The following is an 8,608-nucleotide window of genomic DNA, read 5'->3' on the forward strand; positions in this document are numbered from 1 at the left end:
CTCCTCCCGAAAACCTACCCAGAACGCTCCTGCCCTCCTCAGCTACTCCACATGAGATGCAGCCAGTGACTAGCTGTTCCCTAAATAGTATTTGTTTGATTTTTCCAAGTGGACACTCCCGAAAACCTGCCCTGAACTCTCCTGCCCTCCTCAGCTACTCAACATGAGATGCAGCCAGTGACTAGCTGTTCTCTAAATAGTATTTGTTTGATTTTTCCAAGTGGACTGTGAACTTATGGATAGGATCTGGGGGCGGGGGGTAAAACATTTCCTCCTTATTAACAACACATTACTGGACCCATAACAGCAGCCAAGTAAATTCAGAATAATTTTCAGCTAGGTGTATCTTGAAATTCAGCCATACATTTCTCGGGCATCCTTTAATTTGCCTCCACTCAAGATCATTTTTTTTTTATTTAAAACACGGATAAACCTGGTATTTTCTCCGTTATATGGGTTCTCCCTTACCCCCTGGTAAATATCCAGTCTCCAATCTTGCCTAACATCTCCCCGTACCAAGAACTATTTCATTAATTTGTGACCACATATGTTTTCTATAATAACAAGAATGAACTCTGAAATTCCGCTGGAAATAAAGATAGCTGATTATCTAAGTGATTTTTATGCACATCAGCATAATTTTTCATTGAGCTTAAAAAAAACTTGCAAAACATGATACTCCACACTCAAAACTATCAATGCATATTTTTTGTTTAACTTTGTGAAATGCGCTGGACTCAGATTTGGGAGAACTCCTGTTTTCTCTGCCAGCTAAGATGATTATTTTTTTTTTGCTAGTGCCCCAGAACCTCGTATCTTGTGGAGATTTGATGGTGACCTCACAGGTGCCTTATTAATAATAAACCAGAGGGGCTCAGCAGAGCGTGGGTTTGGTGTAATAAATCATACTGTAAGCAAGTGCCGTGTTTGCAGCTTTGGAATTTAGAAGAACATAATAACCGCGATTGAGGGTCTGGCATGCAGAGAGACTGACTAGAGGCGGGGGCTGGCCTTTCATAGGTCTAGCCATGTGCTTATGGTTATTAATTACTTCTAAATTTTACATTGCTAATTGCCATTATTCTTGCCAGTTACAATGTAATTGAATTAAAAAGCAAAACACAAAGCCTCAAATTCCAGATTGCGATATTATATTGTGCTTCTGACCGAGGAAGTGTACACACAGTTTAAGTTACTTGGAGTGATGGATAATAAGGCAAACTTCAAGATGACTAATGTACCCAAGGCAGCAAATATTCATATTGGGAGATTCCAGGAGTTTATGAAGGAGAAATAAGATCACGGAAAGTTAACATGTGGATTTTTGCTAGTTAATTAACCACCGTGCAATTCAGTTCTGTTTATCAGAAAACTTCCTCAAGTCACTAAGGCAGATAGCTGCTAGTGTAGCTCCTTGTCCATAGGTTTTTAAGACACAGTCTATTTTCATGCGCTGTGTGCTTAGGTGATGAAGGTGGTGACATCTGTTTACTATGGGTCTTCAGTCACAAAAGCATCGCTCTCCGGGCCATTTAGCGTAGTTTAGTGTTACCCAACAACTTGAACATGGACTTCTTGGATGGTCTAAGGAAAATGCTGACGTCTTTCTCATGCACATGCGCATAAGCATAATACACTAGCGAGCCAAGGTAGGAGATACTTGTATTCCCACTCTAATGGATCCCGGAATGGGAAGGCCCAGTGCAGGGGCAGCTGACTGGTGACCCAGCTACTTCCCCACCCCATCATGGCGTGGATGTTCTTCATAAGGACTCCTGGCTACTGGGAAAGGTTGGATTGCGCCTTTTGTCCTTTCTTAAGAAGGCAGGTAGATGGGTGATGCATTTTTGGTTAAAAATTTCAAGCAAAATTTTCTAATCCATTCAAAATAACTGTTCTTTAATTAGGCATTCTAGAAGAAACTTGAGTAATGAAAATGCTATTGGTTACCATGATCATTTCGTCCTGGGTTGTAAGAGTTGAAGAAGGAACTTCTGAAAATGGAAAGTCCACCTCCCCAGGCTCCCTTCTGTAGTTGGGAGGCCTGGAGTACCTGTTTGTTTTGACAGTTCCCACCTCCTCTCATGAACTTAGAAAGCTCTACCCCGTTAGGGCTGCACACCTTCCTGGGACAGACCAAAACGGCCTCTGCTACTGTTCACACGTGAAGCATCATACTTTTCCAGCGCCTCCCTCCTCATCACTCACACTACCCGAGACTTCATAATTCTCAAAGAGGAATGCAATAGGCAGCCCACATTTCCAAGACTCGGAAACCTCTCTTTTTAAAGAAAAGAGAACAGAGGTTATATAAAAAGGGTAACGCTCTAGTCAGCATTGACATTGAGAGTGAAAGCCAGGCCAGCGATCTCAGCATCGGTCTTCACATACCACCGGGGATTCAGTTCCTGGGGATTTAGCAAACTGGTTGTAACTGCTTCCAGGCAGAAAACAGCCTGGGAACATTACTGGCCTCTGTTAGGGAGAAGCCTGCTCATAGATCTCACAAAAGTTCATGTCTAATGGATGTGTTTTCTTCAGTGCCTCTCTGTAAGGCAAGATGCTTTTAACAGCATCATTGAAATTATAGTATTTTGTTCTAGTTTCACAGTCAATGCTCCGACAGCAGTGTGGGCTCTCTTGGGTTTCTTCTCTCGTTGCTGTGCTCTGAAAACACACAGGGCACATACATTGTGATTATCATTGTTGCTAAGAAGTAAGAAAGCATGAGTTTCTACCCCATCATCTGTGCAGAGCAGGGGCAGTGAATCCTGTCAGAGTATAATAACAATCCATAAGTAAACCAGTCATGGTAAAACCTATCAAAAATGCAGCAATTTATGAAAATACGTCCCTCAAGCACACCGAAGTTGTCATCAGAATGAGTTAACTGCCAATTAACTTCTCCATCTTGTACAAAGGGCCCAGGATTCTAGTGTAAAAATAAAATCAGTTAATGCATACCTACTGTCTGTGAACAATAAATTCGAAACAAGAGCTGAATATACCACTTAGTGCTTTTCAAGGCATGTTACCATCTTACGGAGTGCTGCTGCTCAGGCTTCTGATTTAGGAAGATTACTTTCAAAAGAGATAATAATGAATGCTTTGTGCCTACACATTTCAACCAATGAGCACTATTGAGTGTTGACTATGTTCTAGGCACTGGGTCACAAAAAAGCATGGCAATGTGTTAAAAACTGTTAGCATAAAACCAGTATGTTTATTTTTTCAACACATCCTTCACTTTTCACATTGAGCAACTGACTAATTAACTTTTGGCAAATTCACCTGTGTAGAGAATGCTGCTTGCACTTCTGAGAGAGGGGCATGGGGGGGGGGGAGAGAAATGATCAAGAGAGGAGGCAACATTTGTACCGGCCCTTGAGAGACACTTAGGTCTTTAGCATTTCCAGGAATCCTATTAGTGTGCTTTTGTTCTGCTTCACTTACTCAGCTGAGTTCTCTCAAAAACAAAGAGAGAAACAAAATTAATAAGAGCCACCTTTGTAACCTGCCTCTGCACCCTGAGCTTACTCATGCTAATGCATTCATGCTGTACTTTGGTCTCTGAAACACAGATGTTTGCATGTCTTTCCAGCATTCCCACAGTCCTGGGGTCATAGGGGAGACTCCTGAAGCTGTGTGACTGCCTCTAATACAAGAATTTCATATCCCTCTTGAGAGCTGGTGAGCAAAGCATGTAGTCACAGAGGGTACACAGTACTACTCCTCTGCCCACCACTTGCTCACGCATCTTCATGGCAGCACCACACTTTGAAGGACTCTTCCAAGAAAGCCTCTGTGAACACCAGCACTACTACCTAGTTCCGTCAGTCCTTCCCTGACATTTGAAAGTAATGCTGTCACCTAAAACCTCATGGATCATCCCTTCCACTTTCATGCTTTGATGATTTTCTTCAGTGATATAATTCAACAAGTATGTATTGAGCCTACTATATTCTAGGTATTATGAGGGAAGCTTTGAAACAGCACTGAATTTAAAAAAACAAAATATTTTTCCCTCCTAAGTACCATGTATTGTGGGGAATAAGACAGGAGACAGATGCGTAGCAGATATAGTAATAAGTCCCTTGGAGAAAACTAAATCGCAACAAAAACAAGTGCTTGAGTACCGTGAAGTATTAGAAAAGATGGTCAGGCAATGCTTTCTGAAGAGGAAAGAGCTGAACAAAAATCTGAAGGACATACAATGAAACAAGAATTTACTAAGCAGATATTGTCTTACTACCCCTGAAGATTGTAAAATAAATATATAGATGATAGATAGAAGCATAGCTAGCTAGCTAGCTAGATGATTGGTGGGTCTCTTGTCTCTATTTCAATCCTAAATGCAGAGCCAGGTACATAGTGCTTATAAAAATGAGTCATCAAAAGCATGAGAAAATGAATGCTGTTTTATATTTCCTAAGCTTTTTAAGAGTTAGTTCCCACTTCCCAAAAATGTCTAGGTAGAGGCAGTAATAGAAATCACATATTTCATGAGCTCCTCCATATTTCTCAGCCCTCTTTGCAGGTAGCAGGGAAAGATGACTGGCTTTATCAAATAAAACATGAGCAGAAGTGACATGGATCACTTCAGAGCCAATACATTTAAGAGATAAAGCATGACTCTCCAATTTTTTTCTTCTCTGGTAGTGGAAATCTTGAAGGCCACATGTTGAAATGAAAATGCCAAAAATAGAGTACTTTGGATCACTGGGTGAAGAAGAGTCCCATTAGCTTGCATCAGATTTTAGAAGAGAGAAATAAACTTCGTTTTGCTAAGTCGCTGAAATTTAGAATTTTTTGTTACCATCATATTGTCTAATCTAGCCTTATTAAATAAGTGAGTGAGCATATACTCTTTTATACATTGCTAATTAAAGTGTAGCACAAATAGGACTGAGGTCTCAATAAATAATATGAGATGCTTTGGTTAATTGAAAAGTCATAATGTCATCAGGTCAGTACTAGGAAAATAAGGGTTTTTGTGGGGGGAGGTTTTTTTCAAGATACCCAGGTGGTTTCTGGAGACCCTATAAATAACAAAGAAGGTAGTGAGCCCCCAACTAAGTTTCTTTGAGTTTTAATTGCTATTCTACCCACTCGGGTTGCATGGTAGCTCCAGCCTATTCAAGGACCTGAAGTGTTCCTAGGAACTGAGTGGACATGAGCACTTACTGTCTTGGGAGAGCCCACCTTGAGTGTACACACTGCCAAGAGTGACTTTCTAACTGCTAAATGCAATGAACCCTTTATCCAACTGAATTTTGATGGACTTGATACTCTTGATCACTCTATTCTCCTCATGGTTCTAATAGACTACCTTGCTGTCCTGTGAACTCGGGGGTTATGGGAACATTAACCTGTTACTCCCCACATTTCTCACACCACTGGCAAAAAAAGGATCAATACATTATTGGTAACTGTATTGAGTTGCCTAGTTCATTCATTGGTTAGTGACTTGGACAGTTGAAAAACAGTGGGCAGTTGAGGGTGGTGGTAGAAAAACAGATGATTTTCTGTTGGGAAATAAACTTTCAAGGAGAGAAAGGTGGGGGTTGGGAGAGAGAAGAAAAACAGTGAAATAAACAAAAGAAAACAACCTAGACTGATGAGAACACACATTTACTTTTGGATTACTTAGATTTCAGAGTTTGAATCTTGAGCTGTCAATTCCTAGATGAATCAATCTTAGTTTTCAGTGCTCTAGACACCAAAGACCACACTATTGGTAGATGTACTCATTTACAAACCAAATAAGCTAACTCTGGATGATTTAAGCAGAAAAATAGAGGTGAATTGAGAACCAGAATCAGAGATAGGGAGCCAGGAATATGCTCAAATTACTTGCAGACCTGATACGGTGAGGATGCCAACACCAGACAGCACACTGGCCCTAAACTCTACAGTTTAGGTCACCAACACTATTATTCCTGGACACTGGCAGCCACCATCAGCATCACTGCCGCCCAGGAGGCTTGAAACCTCTTCCTCTCAAAGCCTGGCTAATGTTGCTCCTGTGCTCTTTAAAGCCAATCTCCTAGGAATAGTATGCTTCATTGGCTGCATTCGTTTGTTTACCTCACCTTCAGTCTGTAACTCAGAGCAATTGACTTCTCTTTTCACTCCACTGATGCTGCACTTGGACTGACATCTCAGTGACTTTCTAACTGGTAAATGCAAGGAACACTTCATCCAACTGAATTTTGAAGGATTTAATACTCTTGATCACTCTATTTTTCACTGGCACCTATTTTCCTGCCCATGCCTTAAATTTAGTATCCCAAAGGTTTAATCTACAAACCACAGGTCTATTCACTCCGCATTTCCTGGGGACCTAATCCACTTTTGTAATTTTAATTACCACTCTTGCAATTTTAATTGTAATGATACCTCCATCAATATCTCTAATCAAAACTTGTCTTCTGGGCTTCAGATCTGTATGTGAACACTGAAGCCAGTGGTTAGAAAAAGGTCAAGAAGCCTGCCCAGGCATCTCTTGAGCTTTGGCTTGTTTGTACTTTTCCCTGAATAACCAGCCTAATAGAAATGATAATTGCTTATTAGAATCCCCATGCCTCCCAGAAACAGATTATAATAACAAATTTTTAAAAATTAACAAATAGAACTTGAGAAAAGGGTATAGGGTTTGGGGGGAAAGGGGACCCAATTCATGTGGGTATCCTAGGATGTTCGACCTTCATCTTCATTTTCATATCTATGTACTCGTTCTGCCCACTTCATTATTTTCTCTTGCTGTCAGCTCATTCTTCCTGCTTCTTAATCTAAATGGGGGAACTTACTACCATAAGATCCGGTTTTAGTCCATTTACTGATACAATAGAATACCATATACTGGCTGGCTTATAAACAATAGACATTTATTTTTCACAATCCCAGGAGCTGAAACTCCAAGGTCAAGACATCAGGAGACTCGGTGTCTGATAAAGACCAGCTTTCTGGTTCAAAAATGGCCATCTTCTCACTGTGTCTCCACAAGGTGAAAGGTGCAAGGGAGACCTCTGGAGTCTCTTTTATAGGACACAAATCCCAATCATGAGGGCACCATCCATGCAACCTACCCAGCTCCCAAAGGCCCACATCCAAATATCCTCCATCAGGGATTAGGTATTAACATATGAGTTGGGGGAGGGGGCACAATCCTTCAGTCTATAGCAGATAGAACTGAGTTGTTTGCATTTTTTTAATGACCCGAATTTAAATTTAACCCAAATTTCAGGTAATCAGAACAAAATACAGTTTCCTCTCATTTTGTTTCAAAAATCTTGGGGAAGAATTTGGATTGGTATATTATGGGTCATGAATCTACCCTAACGGTGAAGGTGGAGAGGTTAAGGGGCACAGATAAATGGTACTATCCTGGCAGGTCAGAGGCAATTTTGGTTACTAAATGGGGAGATTTATTTACCAGATTAAAGAGGGAGGGGGTTGCGTTAACATAAAGATGATAGCTATCCACTACAATGACAATTCTGCACATATAGTTGCATACTTCATAGCTTACAAAGTTATTTTTATCAAAGAAATTCATAGCTATTTTCTTACTTCGTGAACAAACCCTGTGATTTAAGGGACATTATCCTAATTTCACAGATGAGGAAACTAAGATGCAAGGAGAATGAGAAATCTAATCTGACTCAAACAGCTAGTCAAGACTAGAGCTAAGGCATGAATAATTACCTCCATTCTTTAATACAAATACCTTGAAATTTTGATTAACTCGTGCACATCTGGGAATCTCTGAAAATCAATGATGTCTCTCAACATCAGGGTCAAGCACTCTGCTAGGTGGGCGCCACTTTCCGTTCTTCTGAAAGTGAAATCTTGTGTAAAGAGGAAATATTGTTGAGATCTTTGCATCTATGAAACTAATTTCTCTGTAACTCTGGCTTAATTTTCATTACACCTCTGGGATCATTCATTTACTCAGCAAGTGTATTTATATCTCTGGGGTCATTCTTTCACTTGGCATCTTCAGTGGATAATACTACATGTCTGACAGATGGGAAGCCAAGAGGGCCTTCTAAAAGACACCAGTTACTGCTCTATCCTATATAATAAAAGCCCAGAGACCATTATAGCGTAATGACCAGAACGACCAATGACCAGATGACCAGCTATGACGAGCACTGACCCAGACCTTGCTGTCAGCGCCGTGACAGCACCGAATCCTGTTCACCCGCACCCCTGACCCTGATGGGAAGGAGGAGGGAGCCAGATACCCAGACCCCAGACCCTGACAGCAGGGAGGCGGAAGCCCTATTCCTCATGGAATCGGCCTTGGTCAGCTTGCTGTTGGCGCCCTGACAGCCCCAAATCCCATTCACCTGCACCCCAGACCCTGACAACAGGGAGGCGGAAGCCCCATTCCTTGAGGAATCGGCCATTGGTCAGCTTGCTGACCGCGCCCTGACAGCCCTGAATCCTGTTCATCCGCATCCTGAACCCTGACAGCAGGGAGGTGGGAGCCCCATTCCTTGCTGAATCAGCCTTGGTCAGCTTGCTGTTGGCACCCTGACAGCCCTGAATCCCATTCACCCGCATCCCAGACTCTGACAGCAGGAAGGCGGGAGCCCCATTC

Source organism: Myotis davidii, unplaced genomic scaffold (genome assembly GCF_000327345.1).
Source record: "Myotis davidii unplaced genomic scaffold, ASM32734v1 scaffold238, whole genome shotgun sequence".
Taxonomy (NCBI): domain Eukaryota; kingdom Metazoa; phylum Chordata; class Mammalia; order Chiroptera; family Vespertilionidae; genus Myotis; species Myotis davidii.